The sequence below is a fragment of the Geotrypetes seraphini genome, chromosome 15 (genome assembly GCF_902459505.1).
Source record: "Geotrypetes seraphini chromosome 15, aGeoSer1.1, whole genome shotgun sequence".
In the NCBI taxonomy this organism is placed as follows: Eukaryota; Metazoa; Chordata; class Amphibia; order Gymnophiona; family Dermophiidae; genus Geotrypetes; species Geotrypetes seraphini.
Window position 1 is genome coordinate 8,473,898 of NC_047098.1, and position 15,433 is coordinate 8,489,330.

Sequence of the window (15,433 nt, forward strand, 5' to 3'; positions counted from 1 at the left end):
CTATAAAGTGGTGCCATCAAAATCACCGTCAAGCTGGCAGTTGGTGCCTATGTGCCCTAGGCACTAAAGTAAAAGGCAGTGCTTAAGTTCAACAATGCTTCATTGCAAGGGACGTGTACACATGGGCATACTGCATGCATTATTTGGGGTGCCAACTCATGCCTGCCATTGACATGGTGTAAGACAGTGTCTCTCTTTTTGAGCACCGGCATACTTAAACAGAGCAAATGGTTTTTGCAGCACATTACATTTGAAATTAGACCGATTTCATACGCTTCTGCACGATCCCTTCGTTCAAACACACAACATCTGCTATCAATTCTCTCACTACGACACATTAGTATGACTCATTCAACTACCTCCACGATTTGGAATCCATTTACACAAGGAAACATTATTAGATCAGTTGAAATCAAACTTGAAAGCTTAAGGATGCCTTCAACTTATCATTCTTTTAGATCAGGGGTAGGGAACTCCGGTCCTCGAGAGCCGTATTCCAGTCGGGTTTTCAGGATTTCCCCAATGAATATGCATTGAAAGCAGTGCATGCAAAGAGATCTCATGCATATTCATTGGGGAAATCCTGAAAACCCGACTGGAATACAGCTCTCGAGGACCGGAGTTCCCTACCCCTGTTTTAGATTTTTAAATCTTTACTAAAATGGGTCCTCCCCTCCGGTGTGTTGACCCTAAGGCCCGGATTCTGTAAACTGCATCCCAATTGTAGGCAGCTGTAGGTGTCCTACAGCCGTCTAATCAGCCAATCGTGGTCGGCGCTAAAAACCGCACTATGATTTTGTTACAGGGGAGAAGACAGGACTGCGTTTATAAAATGATTTTATTTATGCGGTTATCTGAAACTGGTAAAGGGTTGACTATCGACACTTAACCAGCCCCTAGAATGTCATGAAACAGCAGGTTTAAGCTTGAGCACAAAGGGGCATTTTCAGTTGCACTGTCCCGTTAAGCGCCATTCAAAATGCCCAGTTAGACCCAGGCAGGAGCCTCTCCTGGTTATTTTATTTTTTTATATCCACATAGCACAACCTCAAGAGTATAGGATAACAAGTCCAAGTGTTACTCTACGGGAGAAAAGACCTCAGTGTCTAATAGGGAAAATCAAAGCAACCCATATAGACAGGCTAGTTGCAAATATCACTTGCAGCCAGCAGACACATCCTCGGTCAAAAACTCCCAAAAAGTTGAGGACACAATTTCACAGTGAATTTCAACAGTCTTAATTCTAAGTCTCAAAAAGTGTTTTTTTGAAAACTTTTTGAGACTTAGAATTAAGACTGTTGAAATTCACTGTGAAATTGTGTCCTCAACTTTTTGGGAGTTTTTGACCGAGGATGTGTCTGCTGGCTGCAAGTGATATTTGCAACTAGCCTGTCTATATGGGTTGCTTTGATTTTCCTTATTAGACACTGAGGTCTTTTCTCCCGTAGAGTAACACTTGGACTTGTTATCCTATACTCTTGAGGTTGTGCTATGTGGATATAGATTTATTTAACAGCCTCTCTTGGTTCTATATATTTTATTTTTTTACCATCTGCATCTCAAATCTGTGAACTGTGCAACCATTATTCCAACAATAATGAGCGATTTTTCTTTATAGCGAAAGCACTGCTAGAAGTCACTTACAGACCATGTCCATGTTTGTGAACTTCTACTGAGCAACTCTCACTGAGCAGATTGTATTTCACTTGCTTTCTTTTACTGTATTATGCATTTAACAAAATGTTTGAGCTTAAAAAATAAAAAGCACACCTGGATGCAAAGACAAAGACAATCTTGAACTATAGACCTATATCTAATCTTCTATTGTTTCTAAGGTGGTTGAGAGAACTGTTCCCACGCAACAAGCAATTTTACAGTTAAAAAAAGTGTTTGCATATTGTACAAGACATCTTGCTTTCTTGAGTCAGTTCTGGTAATCTCAACCAATGAGAACTCTTAGAGGTTAGATAAAGGTAAGATTGTATTATTAGTCTTTGGCAGATCACACTTTTCTAATATGTTACCTACGAGAGTTTGTGGTAAAGAACACGTCAACCTTGAGACAAAATTTTTTATTTCTATAAACTCAAAATAAATACAGGAACACATGAATAAAAACATGTATAAAAAGTCCTATAAATGTAGTGTCCTTGTGTTAAAGGATCCAGTTGATGATCCAATACTGTCCGTGTTTCGGCCCCGAGATGGAGGCCTGCCTCAGGGTGTGTCACTCCAGTGCTGGGAATACAAATTTTAAAACAATCTTTAGAAAGACCGTAAACATAGATGCTCGTGGGAGTCTCAAAACTCAAGCAGTAGCTTATACATGGTTTTTATTCATGGATTCCTGTATTTATTTTGAGTTTATAGAACTAAAAGATTGTCTCAAGGTTGACATGTTCTATCCCACTCCCCACTTGCTCTTTCTCTGTATACATCATCACAGATGACTAATTGTTGGTACTGACGGAGGACAGCTTCTCAATATTTGGTACCATCATATTTGTCTCCTTCAGATTAATGGTAAACTCAAAGTTCTAGCACACAGCAGAATTGTAGAAAGTGCATCCAACTCTATAGGTCAGGTACGGACATTCATTTCTCAGGAATTTGTATGGTTTTAGAAACATTTCTGTCTAAAATCCTCGCTTCAGTGTCCAATAGAAAAAGCGAAAGATTTAGCTAGCTACTGTTAGGATTGCTAATGATTTGCTGTTTTTCCTTTGATAAACATTTGTACTGATTGATTACTCTACCTATAGGGCATATAACATTCTTCTCTGTCAACTGCTAATTACCACTTTGGGACAAAGGGCTGAATTTAATATGGTGCTCGGTTGCAGACTAATAGGACAAGGAGGGGAGGAAGAGCTGAAAGTATTAAAAGGTTTTTGCTTTATTGTATGCCTTTTATAAAATCCTTCTAATGCAGTATTTTCTAAATTCTGTAGTTCAGAAGGAAGATGCGGCTACTGTGTTGATGTTTTCTAACCATTGCATCCCCGTTCTATCTTCTTTGTAAGGATCTTTTGTTCATTGCCTATGTAAATTCTGGCAAGATATTTGGTATTTCTCGACTTACAACTTGCCTCTTTACAGCTGACCTTTAATTAGATTATGAGATGCTTTTGTGAGAACCTGCCAGGGTAAAGAGAACCTCTCTCTGGATGCATGCCCTAATTCTAATGCCCACTTGGAGCTCATGAAAGGTCACAATTGGGGATTTGTCACTGAAAATTAATCATGCTATACAGGACACAACAAAGGAAGAAGAAAAGTGGTCATATCAGTATAGTGGGCTCAAACTCGCAGCCCGGGGGCCATATGCGGCCTACCAGGTACTATTTTGAGGCCCTCGGTATGTTTATCATAATTACAAAAATAAAATGAAACAGTTTCTTGATCAAATGTCTCTTTAGCTATAAATGACAATATTATTATTAAGACTTAGCCAAAATGAAAGATTTATAAACTATAGAGTTTTACTTCATGCAAAATTGTCATTTCTTTATTAAGACATTAACTATTTTTTTCTATAAATCCAAAATGTGGCCCTGCAAAGGGTTTGAGTTTGAGACCACTGTATCAGTATAATGGTTCATGGTGTTCTTTGCTGACCTAGCAGAGATGGTGGTTAGAACATATAAGGATAATGAAACCTGAGGTCCTAACTTCTTTCTCCACTTTGTGACCCCCATTGAGGAACCTCAAGCTATGACCACTATTTGTTTTAAGGGTAAAAGGATCAGTAGCCCAGGGTCTTCTACCTACATATCAGGTACCCATAATGTAAGGTCTTTAACAAATAAAAAGAGAGAATGATTACATTTGCACTTATTTACGAACTGGCTTGATGGATCTCATCAAAGCTTGCATAGGGCCCTGTAAATGATTAAGGCAACCGTGACTCAAACAAATCATATACCCACCCCTTTTACAAAGCCACGCTAGCATTTTTAGCACCAGCCATGGCAGTGACAGCTCAGACGCTCATAGGAATTCTATGAGCGTCTAGAGCTATCACCGCGGCAGCTGGCACTAAAAACGTTAGCACAGCTTTGTAAAGGAGGAGGAGAACTTTCTGGGCTCCTAATTTGACTGTAGGTTCTTTGGGACAGTGGCTTTTAAGCAATGCAATTTATTTCACATAGCTTGGTCTACTACATTCCACGTTATATAGAAACATAGAATATGACGGCAGAAAAGGGCTGCAGCCCATCAAGTCTGCCCACGCTAATGACCCACCCCCAGACTTCACCCGGCTAGAGATCCCACATACATATCCCATTTCTTTTTAAAATCGAGCACGCTGCTGGCGTTAATCACCTGCAATGGAAGTTCATTCCAATGATCGACTACCCTTTCGGTGAAGAAATACTTCCTGGCGTCGCCATGAAATTGCCCGCCTTTGATTTTCAGCGGATGACCTCTTGTGGTTGAAGGTCCTTTAAGAAAGAAGATATCGTCTTCCACCTCGATGCGGCCCGTGATATATTTAAAAGTCTCAATCATGTCTCCCCTCTCTCTACGTTCCTCGAGTGAGTATAGCTGCAGTTTATTTAGTCTTTCCTCATATGGGAGGTTCTTGAGTCCCGAGACCATCCTGGTGGTCATTCGCTGAACCGACTCGATTCTCCGCACATCTTTTTGATAATGTGGTCTCCAGAATTGAACACAATATTCAAGATGAGGTCTCACCATGGGTCTGTACAGGGGCATTATGACTTCGGGCCTCCGGCTGACGAAACCTCTACGGATGCATCCCACCATTTGTCTAGCCTTGGATGCAGCTTTCTCCACCACGTTGAACTACTTCATATCATGTCTGTTTCGGGAGGTGCTCACTGCAGCTGTCAGAAGGTGGGCAAGTCAGTAAAATACCAAGCTATTTCTAGAATTCTTGGGGATAAAAATGGCCACTGCTACATACATTAAACTTCTTTTTCTGAGCTATTAGAGGTAGCATTTTAGACATCTGCCTTTAGAGTCAGAACAAACAATGGCTCATTTAAAAGTCACTCATGCTTTTCTTCTTATGATATTCTAAGTGACATTCAGCAAGCAGTTTTCTGAGTATTTGCGCTGTATCTTTTGCACTGATGGCTTTTGAATTAGGAGCACTGGAAATTTAAAATTAGTTTATTATTAGTGAAACTGTTCAATCTCTCTGAACGCAAAGCAAAATAACAAGATAACGAACTCATTAGAGAACTAGTTGCTATGATGTTACTGTGACTACTCACTAAAGAACTTTCCAGTGGCTCAGACTATAGTTGTGATTTTGCTCTATTCCTGTTTAGATGTGTGAAAACAGTCATTTGGATGTTTAAATCCCGATTTTATATAGCCAGGATATGGACATCTAAAATTGCAGTATACTCATATTGCAGAAGGGAATAATCTGGGTGGGACAAGGAGAGACCAGAAAGGGATGTCCATGTCCCAAAAATATGGACATTCATATTTAGACCTAGTACTTGGCACATCTAGGTTACAGAACAGTTTTCTGATTAAACAATTCTCTACTGTGGGGGGGGGGGGGGCAAAGGGAAGTCACAGTAGGTATTCTTCTGAACTTGGGCAGCTCACAATTTAAAAAAGCAAAAAGAAAATTATGAACAGGTAGAGTAGGATTTGAACCTGCAACCTCTGCTCTGATTCTCAGCCAGCTGCTCTACATTAGGATATTCTCTACATGGCTATTTTATAATCTGAATACTCAAATATACAAATACCCACTGTAAAAGTATTACCAAGTATTTTTAACTCAGGGTAGGAAAAGCCTCAGACTTGGAGGTCATGAAAAGAATATCTTCAGGACCCTTCCCTTATCAATCATAGGCTGAAAAGTGCTTCTTCCAATAACTTATCCATTAAATTACCACCTTGGGTGAAACTCTTCATAAAAGTGGTTAATAAATCCCCCCCAAATAAATAAACAAAATCTGAGAACAGCAAAAAATGTTTTTAGAAGATTGGTTGCTACCTTTTCAGTAGCATCACCTGAATTCCTGAGACTGAGTAGTTGATGAGCAGCTGTTTGTTCCCTAACATAGCGGTGGTAGAGCCGTAAAATGCTGGTCACGTTGGATCTTGGATATATATTTGCCACTAAAGATATTGGGGAGTATATGCTTGCTGCCTTATGGATTACCTGGAATTATGAGTGCCCAGCACACCAAGACAAGCCAGGATTATTGAAGACGAGTGTTTTAAGTATTGAAAATAAACTACTTTGGGCTCCTGTTACAAAGGTGCGTTAGATCCTTAACGCGCTAAAATGCTGAGTGCGCTAGCTGCTACTGCCTCCTCTTGAGCAGGCGGTAGTTTTTCAGGTAGCGTGCGCTAAAAACGCTAGCTAGCGCACCTTTGTAAAAGGAGCCCTATGTGAGTGGGACTTTTTTTTTTTTTTTTTTTTACTGCTCAAGTTATTTGAAGAAGTACTTGAATATAAAAATATTCCCCAAACTGATGGCAACTAGGACCAGCCAAAATTCTGAGTGGAATATAATGGGTAAACCAGAATTGATTGTTTACTCTTTCAAAAAATACAAAGACTAGAAAATACTCCATGAAGTTACATAGTATTATTTTCTTCTATTTGTTTTAAAAGTATCTTTTCACTCAACCAACAGTTAAGTTCTGGAAGACAGTAGTTGGTATATCTAGGGTTAAAAAAAAGGTTTGGATAATTTCCTGGAGGAAAATTTCATAAACTGCTATCAAGGTGGGCATGGGAAAGACACAGCTGGCTCTGGGAATAGTAGCATGGGATCTTGCTGCTCTGGGACCTGGACTGGCCACTGTTGGAAGCAGAATACTTGGCTAGATGGACCTTTGGTCTGACCCAATATGGCAAAGTGCATCAGTACCAAATTAAAGTTCTGTGTCAGGTCTCCATGGTGACCAGAATTTTTTTTTTCCATGGTCCTTTTAATATTTAAAAGAAGGCATTCTTCTCTTGTAGGAGCTTCTTCCTGCCTGCACTGCGAGTCTGAGCACTATGGTACAGGAACTCTCGCTCTGGTCTCACGAGATCCTGCCCCATGCAGCTCAGATTCACATAGAACCACACGGTAAAGGAGGAAAAAAACTCCTGCTTTTGGCAACAATTGCTTGCTGCAGTGGCTGAAAAAAAAGGAATAGCTCTCTTTTTAAAGAGAAGACAACATCCTCAATCCAGCATTGGCCACAGACATCCAAGTGGAAAGAGGGAAGACTGATTGGCTTGCAGGAGTGAGAAGAGAAGCTGACTTGCTAGTTGGGGTCAGGGACTGCAGCGTGGTTTAAAGGGGTGAGGGTAAAGATTTGGGGATATCACAGCCAGAAACATGCAGAGATCCCAGTTGTATGAGAAGTTAAAAGGGGATAGATTTCATACAAATGTAAGGAAGTTCTTCTTCACCCAGAGAGTGGTGGAAAACTGGAACGCTCCAAGGATTCAAGATAAAGTTAGACTAGTTCCTGCTGAGCCGGAATGTACACAGGTAAAGCTAGTCTCAGGTAGGGCACTGGTCTTTGACCTAGGGGCCGCCGCGTGAGTGGACCGCTGGTCTGACCTAGCAGCGGCAATTCTTATGTTCTTATGTAAAAATTTAGCTACCAATGCAGGTAAGACAGCAGTTCATTTGAATCGGTAGCTAAATTTTGTAATAAATACATTAACCTAATAGACTGGCAAACTTGTGCCGTATATTTTGTGATGCATAACTGACGCTGGCTGAGCTGCAGTGAGCAGGTTTCTTAATTAATCTCATGTTCCCCAACTTTAAATAAATATACCAGTGAAATAAACTGGCTAGGCAAGATTTTGAGCAATCAAGTTTTACAATGGATGCTCGTTCACCCAGAAATTATCAAATGCAGCACAAAGAGTATGACGACCAGATAAAACCCTCAATGTAAAACATAAACCCCGCCCTCTCCTTTCAGTCAGGCACAGGCGGTTAGCGCCTCTGAATTCTAGCTGCTATAGAACATCCTTTCTTTTCAATTTTCAAAAGGGTCATGAGACCTTGTAGACAAAAGACACTATGGAACTACACTGGGCTGAGATCCTGGACTATGTTTCCTTCCATGCCCCCTCCCCCCACCCCTTCTTTTCACAAGCACTCAAGAACACTTCTGAGCAGAATCACCTAAATCCTTCCTTTAAGGAGCCACCAGGAGTACTTGGCATGCAACTCTCTCTGCTCCAATCAGGTAGCCTTCTCTGTCAGGAAAATGGACAGAGAACCCCCTCTCCCTGCTCCCAAAAGATATGCTTTCCTTTTATTTTATTTTTTTTTATTATTATTGCTTTTAAAATTTTTTTCCAATAAACCTCTTGTACAGAATATTGAAACGTAGACGACAATTCTTGCTTCTTAAACCAGGGGTAACAATGATGGGAGGTCTTTTTTTATTACGATATCCCTGTAAATGTATTGTTAAATATAGATCCAACACATATGGATTCTTTGACCCTTCTCAGTTAACAGGGTTCCTCTCTACGAAACGCCTGGAAGGGGTAAACAAAACAAAAGCAATAGTGAAGTAATTAGGTAGACTTGTTAATAATATGATTTAATTTCACTAGCACTCACTGGAATTTTTGGATCCATATTATGGGATTAATAGTATTGATTAAGAATGGCATTGCCTAATTGAGATTCTGTCTTGTTTAAAATATGTGCTTTTCTTTTATTTTTACAAGTGTTTAATTCTAACATGGGTTCATCTTTGAGCTATCTGGTACACCTAGGGTATTCTTCAGGATATCTTGGGGTAGAAGCTTACCCGAGAAGATTGAGGAGCTCTCCTGATAATTTGCAAAGTGCAACCAACTTCATTAAAATGAAAAGCAATGAAAGAAATAGAAGTATTTTATTTCTGTACATCTCCAAAACAGGACTAACTCAGCAAAGAGTGGTACTTTAAGATGCATTTACACTATGAATAAAATTCAAATTTTCTCCAACTTTCCCTGAAATAAATCTAAAGAAGTAAACTGAACTGCAATGAAAAGACCCAAATACCTTCTTGGCTACATACAGGCCTCTGAAGCTGAAAATATCCAAATTACTATAGAGCAAACATTACAAAGCAACAGATACTATTCAAGGTAGGATGATTCATCTCTTGGCGTGCTAAAAAGTTATCAGCTCAACCAAGAAGGGAATTATGTAGAGCCATGAAACTTACAAGTTATTCCATATATTCACCCCTAAGTTCAACACACTTGGCATATCTTGTCTTGACGTTTCTGTAACCCTTCCAAGAAATACTCTGATGTCTGGTCACTGGAATACCGCTCTGCTGTTGCAATTATCTCCGAATCACTTGAAAATTGATACCCTTTCAAACTCTTTTTAAGATGTAGAAACAGAAAATAGTCAGATGGAGCAAGATCTAGTGAATAGGGTGGATGGTCTATGCACTGTGTCGAAATATCCATCGTTTTGCCAGCCTTGTGAGCAGGTGCATTGTCTTGCAAAAAGAGAACTTCTTTCCACAGCTTCTCTTTCCTTTTATCTTTCAATGTCTCCTTTAAATGGCACAGCGAGATACTGTAGTATTCTGCATTAACTATTTGGCCCCTTGGAAAATAAATCAGTCATTACAACACCTTCGTGATCCCAAAACACTATGGCCATGAACTTTCCTGCTGACCTTTGGGTTTTGAATTTCCTTGGTCTTGGAGAACCAGAGTGCTGCCATTGCATGGACTGTTGTCTTCTCTCGGGATCATAGTGATGTAACCATGTTTCACCAACAGTAACTAGTCATTCCAAAAAGTTGGCACCAGCTTGCTGAAAAATCAACTTCGAAGTGTCCAGTCAATGTCATTTCTCATCAGCATTCAAACATTTGGACACCCACTCGGCTAACAGCTTCCGCATACCCAGTTGCTCATGGATTATACACCTAACACATTCCCTGTAGTGTCTCAGCAATTGTTTTAGCAGATATTCGTTGATCTGCCAAAATCAGGTCATGGACATGGTCAACAATTTCAGGACTTGACTCCATTTGAGGCATTTGCCACTCAGTATTTGCATGGATTTCCTTTGGAGTTTTCTTCTGCAGGAATAGGAACTTCATGACGACTCGGAGTTCCACACTTGAAAATTCCACACTTTTTGTTGGCATGGTTCAATCAATGATCTGAAACAATTTCAAAATATAGCATTATGATTCTGCAAATTGGAACTTTGCAAAATACAATAGCACACTTTTCAGTGGCAAAATAACACTTAGAATTTAGAAAGTTGGTTGGGCTGAGAACTGTTATGAACGAACCACCATAGACACGTTCAACGCTGATAATCTGATTCTTATAGCAGAGAAGTATCTAGACTGATTCCTTCATTCTGCAAATAGCAAGGTCCTTGAACAGCTAACAGTTACTCGTGTTAAGCTAACTTTCACACAGATTTCAACCTCTCAAATGACCCAATGTTCCAGGAAGAAATAAACGGCATTGTTCCCATACTTTAAGCTTTTTAGATCAAACTTGGCAAGGGTATTTGTTTGTAAATAGTTTAAGCAATAAAATTATTAACCTGTACTCTTTCTAGGTCTGAACCTTGATATTCCCTCCAACAGCTGCAACTTCAGAGCCACACTGGAAATTGGATATCAATTTTATTTATATCTTGACTTGAAAATCTTTTTTCTTAACTACAGTACTCCGCATTCCTTTGCATGCACAGACTACGTGATGTAATGACCCCTGAGACTAAAAACTGCAAATATTTCAGCTGTGCTCTCATGCTCTTTTAGCCCCCAACACATACACGCAAGCCTTCAGCCAACATCTTTTGTTCAACAGAGTTGGATTTTGGGCAGTTATCACATCAGAACTTGGCAAATTCTTATGACACAGATGCTGAAGGGAGTGTGTGGCACAGTGGTTGGATCTACAGCCTCAGCACCCTGGGGTTGTGGGTTCAAACCCCGTACTGCTCCTTGTGACCCTGGGCAAGTCACTCAGTCCTCCATAGCCCCAGGTATGTTAGATAGATTGTGAGGCCACCGGGACAGATAGGGAAAATGCTTGAGTACCTGATTGTAAAAACCGCTTAGATAACCTTGATAGGCGGTATATAAAATCCTAATAAACTTGAAACTTGATACAGAAGCAAAAAGGGAATTTAAAGCTTAGCACATGTTAAGGGACATTTTAAAATCCTAAGTAGCAACATTCTAGAGCTCAGATTATGATGTCATAATGCCACATTCCACCAATGCCTGAGCTCCGTCCTCATCTGCACAAGCCTCAAACACTTGAAAATCATAAGTGTTTGAGGCTTGTGTGGTTAAGGTAGAGCTTGAAGGAATGGGGCAGGAACAGGGGCAGTGACAAAACCTGCGGGGACAGGACAGGGAAATTGAGTTCCTGAAGGACAGGGACAAATTTGTTCCCTTGTCATTCTCTACTTTGAACATTGATCTAATTTCAACTTATATGGAATTTAGAAAGAAGCTTTAAACATACTTTTTCTTATCAAATTGTATAAACTGATTGTTCATTTTTTTATATATGTTATTTCATTTAAGATTGTAAATTTGATGATAGTGCTACTCCATTTGCACCTAATTGATAAGGGATTTTCAGAATACAAATACTTACTTCTCCTCCATATTCCACCTCATTGCTCGTATTTATTAGCACTTGTAGAGCAGCAAATCTAGTATTTTTGCTCATTTACCGATACTTCAGACAAAGACACCAGCACCGTCATCTCTTGTATCTTAACTTACACTTTAAAAGTGATCCTTGTGGGAAAGATTCAACATGGCTATTTAAAAGAAGAGGGCTGGAAAAGACCATGAAAATGAAGCAGCTTTTTCCAGGACTGTCCACTTTCTGGTAGGTAGGAAATCTGATGATCACTCTACCTCTTCACTGTGAGCTGCATTGGATTCCTGTTCACTGGTTTCTAAATCATGGCTTGGCTCCTATTTATTTGTCAGACCTGCTGAGTCCCTGGATACCGTCCAAGAGTCTTAGATCTTCACAGCAAGCTTTACTGAGTATTAAGATACAAGCTCCAGCTCTATAGAATACACTTCCTCTGGATATTTACTTGGAGTTGAATGATCTACACTTTGTGAAGCTTATGAAAGCCTGGCTATTAATAGTGCTTTTGAATGATCTTATGTTGTTTATTTGATCATTTACTGTGCTAGTCTGGAAAGGGCAGACGAGTATCCTACTTCCAATTCTTACGTATGTTTAAAAAATAATAAATAAAAGAACTGTATATTGGAACAAGACCCTCTGTACATGTCATACTAGGATAAACATAGGGAGAGGTATGGCCAGTAGGGAAAAGGAGGCATTGATGCCCCTTTATAAGACTTTGGTGAGACCTCATTTAGAATACTGTATACAATTCTGGAGGCTGCACCTTCAAAAAGATATAAAAAGGATGGAGTCGGTCCAGAGGAAGGCTACTAAAATGCTTACCATGGCCTTCATGGTAAGGCGTATGGGGCTAGACTTAAAGATCTCAATCTGTATACTTTGCAGGAAAGGTGGGAGAGGGGAGATATTATAGAGATGTTTAAATGCCTACATAATGTAAATGTGCATGAGTCAAGTCTCTTTCATTTGAAAGGAAGCTCTGCAATGAGAGGGCATAGGATGAAGAGGTGATAGGCTCCGGAGTAATCTAAGGAAATACTTTTTTTTACAGAAAGTGTGATAGATGCATGGAATAGTCTCCTGGAAGAGGTGGTGGAGACAGAGACTGCGTCTGAATTCAAGAGGGACTGGGATAGGCACATGGAATCTCTTGGAGAGAGGAAGAGACAATGGTTACTGCGGATGGGCAGACTAGATGGGCCATTTGACCTTTATCTGCCATCATGTTTCTATGTATCATAAGCATGACAAATTGTAACCCGTTTTGACTGTATATTATATATGTTAACCTGAAACCCGTTCTGAGCTCATTGGGGAGAACAGGATAGAAAATGAATTAAAAAAATATATTTTTCTCCCAGCAGCCTCTAATCTAATATAAGAACATAAGAACATAAGCAGTGCCTCCGCCGGATCAGACCACAGGTTCATCCTGCCCAGCGGTCCGCTCCCGCGGCGGCCCAACAGGTCACGACCTGTCTGAATCACCAGAAGGGGCCCCCTTGCCTTCTCATTTGAAGTCCTATTATCCCATCGAAGTCCTAACCCTCCGGTCTTGCACATGCATGAGCTGGTTGGCTTTCTATACTTATTACCTGGTTAGCCTTCTATACTTGTATTACATCCCAGCACTTCTCTCAGTATCCCACGATCCCTTTATCCCTCAGGAATCCGTCCAAACTCTGTTTGAATCCCTGTACCGTACTCTGCCTGATCACTTCCTCCGGTAGCGCATTCCAAGTGTCAACGACCCTTTGGGTGAAGAAAAACTTCCTTGCATTTGTTTTGAACCCTATCTCCCTTCAGTTTCTCCGAATGCCCCCTCGTACTTGTTCTCCCCTTCAGTCTGAAGAATCTGTCCCTATCCACCCTCTCTATGCCCCTCATGATCTTGAAGGTATCTATCATATCTCCCCTGAGCCTCCTTTTTTCCAGAGAGAAGAGCCCCAGCCTATCCAACCTCTCGGCGTATGGGCAGTGTTCCAGCCCTCTTACCAGTTTTGTTGCTCTCCTTTGGACTCTCTCAAGTACCGCCATGTCCTTCTTGAGGTGTGGCGACCAATACTGAACGCAGTATTCCAGATGTGGACGCACCATCGCTCGATATAATGGCATGATGACTTCCCGCGTCCTGGTTGTTATGCCCCTCTTTATGATGCCCAGCATCCTGTTGGCTTTTTTCGAGGCTGCTGCGCACTGTGCAGATGGCTTCAGTGATGCATCTACCAGTACACCCAAGTCTCTCTCAAGTCTGCTGTCTCCCAACAATGCCCCCCCAATTTGTAGTTGAACAACGGGTTCTTTTTCCCTTTTTCCTTGCATTTTTCCACGTTAAAGCACATTTGCATTTCATCCAAGGTGATAAAAGGTTCCCAAGGAAAAGTTATCAGAAAGACAAATTACCCAGCAGAAGCTAAAGAGTTTTCTAATCTCATCAGTAGTCTTGGAGTCTGCTATTTTAAGAGGAGCACATATATTTAAAAATGATTGTACAAAGAGATAAAATATCAAGAAAGTAGGCCTTTAAAACTTTACAAACAATAATACATCTTATTTCTAAAGGAAGACTGTTCCACATCTGAACTGCCTGATAAGAAAATGATCATACCAGTTGACGCTTCTTGAAAAAAAAAAAAGATTTCTGGCTATAGGAGTGGGTGACTATCCTGAAAAATGCCCCTTATTAACAGCTTTGCTTAGCTAGACTACTGATATATCCCTAATTAAACTTCCCATTGTGATCCTGAACACAGTTTGGTTTGCTTTTGTAGACAGACATTTATAGATGGTTACGGAAACAGAAGAAAAGCCTGGTAGAAACAGGGAAACTCAACAACGTATGAACCAGAAGAGTTTGCTACACAAGTAGAACAAGAGGTTTACCATAAGTTGGAGAGTTTAACTTGCTCGTGCTTTCACTGCATTCACATCTAACTCATGAATATTCATTGAAGATATTCACAAAACTGGACTGGCTGGGGTTCCCAGTCACTACACCAAATACACAATTAACCTTGACCGCATCTTTCGGCAACAAATTCCACAACTTAATTAGGCATTAACAAAAAAGAAAGATTTCTTAAAATGTGCTTAAAAATGGAACTCCTCTCATATGAAGAAAGACTAAAAAGGTTAGGGCTCTTCAGCTTGGGGGACACTGAGGGGAGATAGGATTGAAGTCTACAAAATCCTGAGTGGAGTAGAACGGGTAGAAGTGGATCGATTTTTCACTACCATCAAAATTTACAAACACTAGGGGACACTCAAAGTTACAGGGAAATACTTTTAAAAACAATAGGAGAAAATATTTTTTCACTCAGAGAACAGTTAAGCTCTGGAACGCGTTGCCAGAGGTTGTGGTAACAGCAGTTAGCGTAGCTGGTTTTAAGAAAGGTTTGGACAAATTCCTGGAGGAAAAGTCCATAGTCTATTATTAAGACAGGGGGGAAGTTAGTTCTTTATAAATTCTATTTCTTTGTTAAATGCTCGCTGATTTTACATCTTGGATCCAATTGAGGACTTGAGTTAAAGTTAAGACATAATGGGTTAATAGATTATAATTTGTATTGTATTTTATTTTCTGTCTAACTTTTCCTTTCTGTACAAGTGGACACTTGATATATTATTGAAAAATTATAAATAATAAATTTTAAAAATTTAAAAAAAGGGAGAAGGGGGAGGTAAAAGGAACGGAGAAGGACTACTGGTGGACAGGGGGAGCAGGGAAGGGGTTCTGCTGGACATGGGGGAAGTAAAAGTAAGGTAGAAGGGAAAACAGACAGGGGGCAGAGAGAAAGAAAT

General features: G+C 40.1%; 1 protein-coding gene across 3 annotated transcripts in view; it reads right to left on the minus strand.

Moving 5' to 3' along the window:
- The window catches only part of KAZN (kazrin, periplakin interacting protein), a 455,715-nt gene that overhangs the window by 113,868 nt on the left and 326,414 nt on the right, over positions 1 to 15,433 (minus strand). The window lies entirely within an intron of this gene.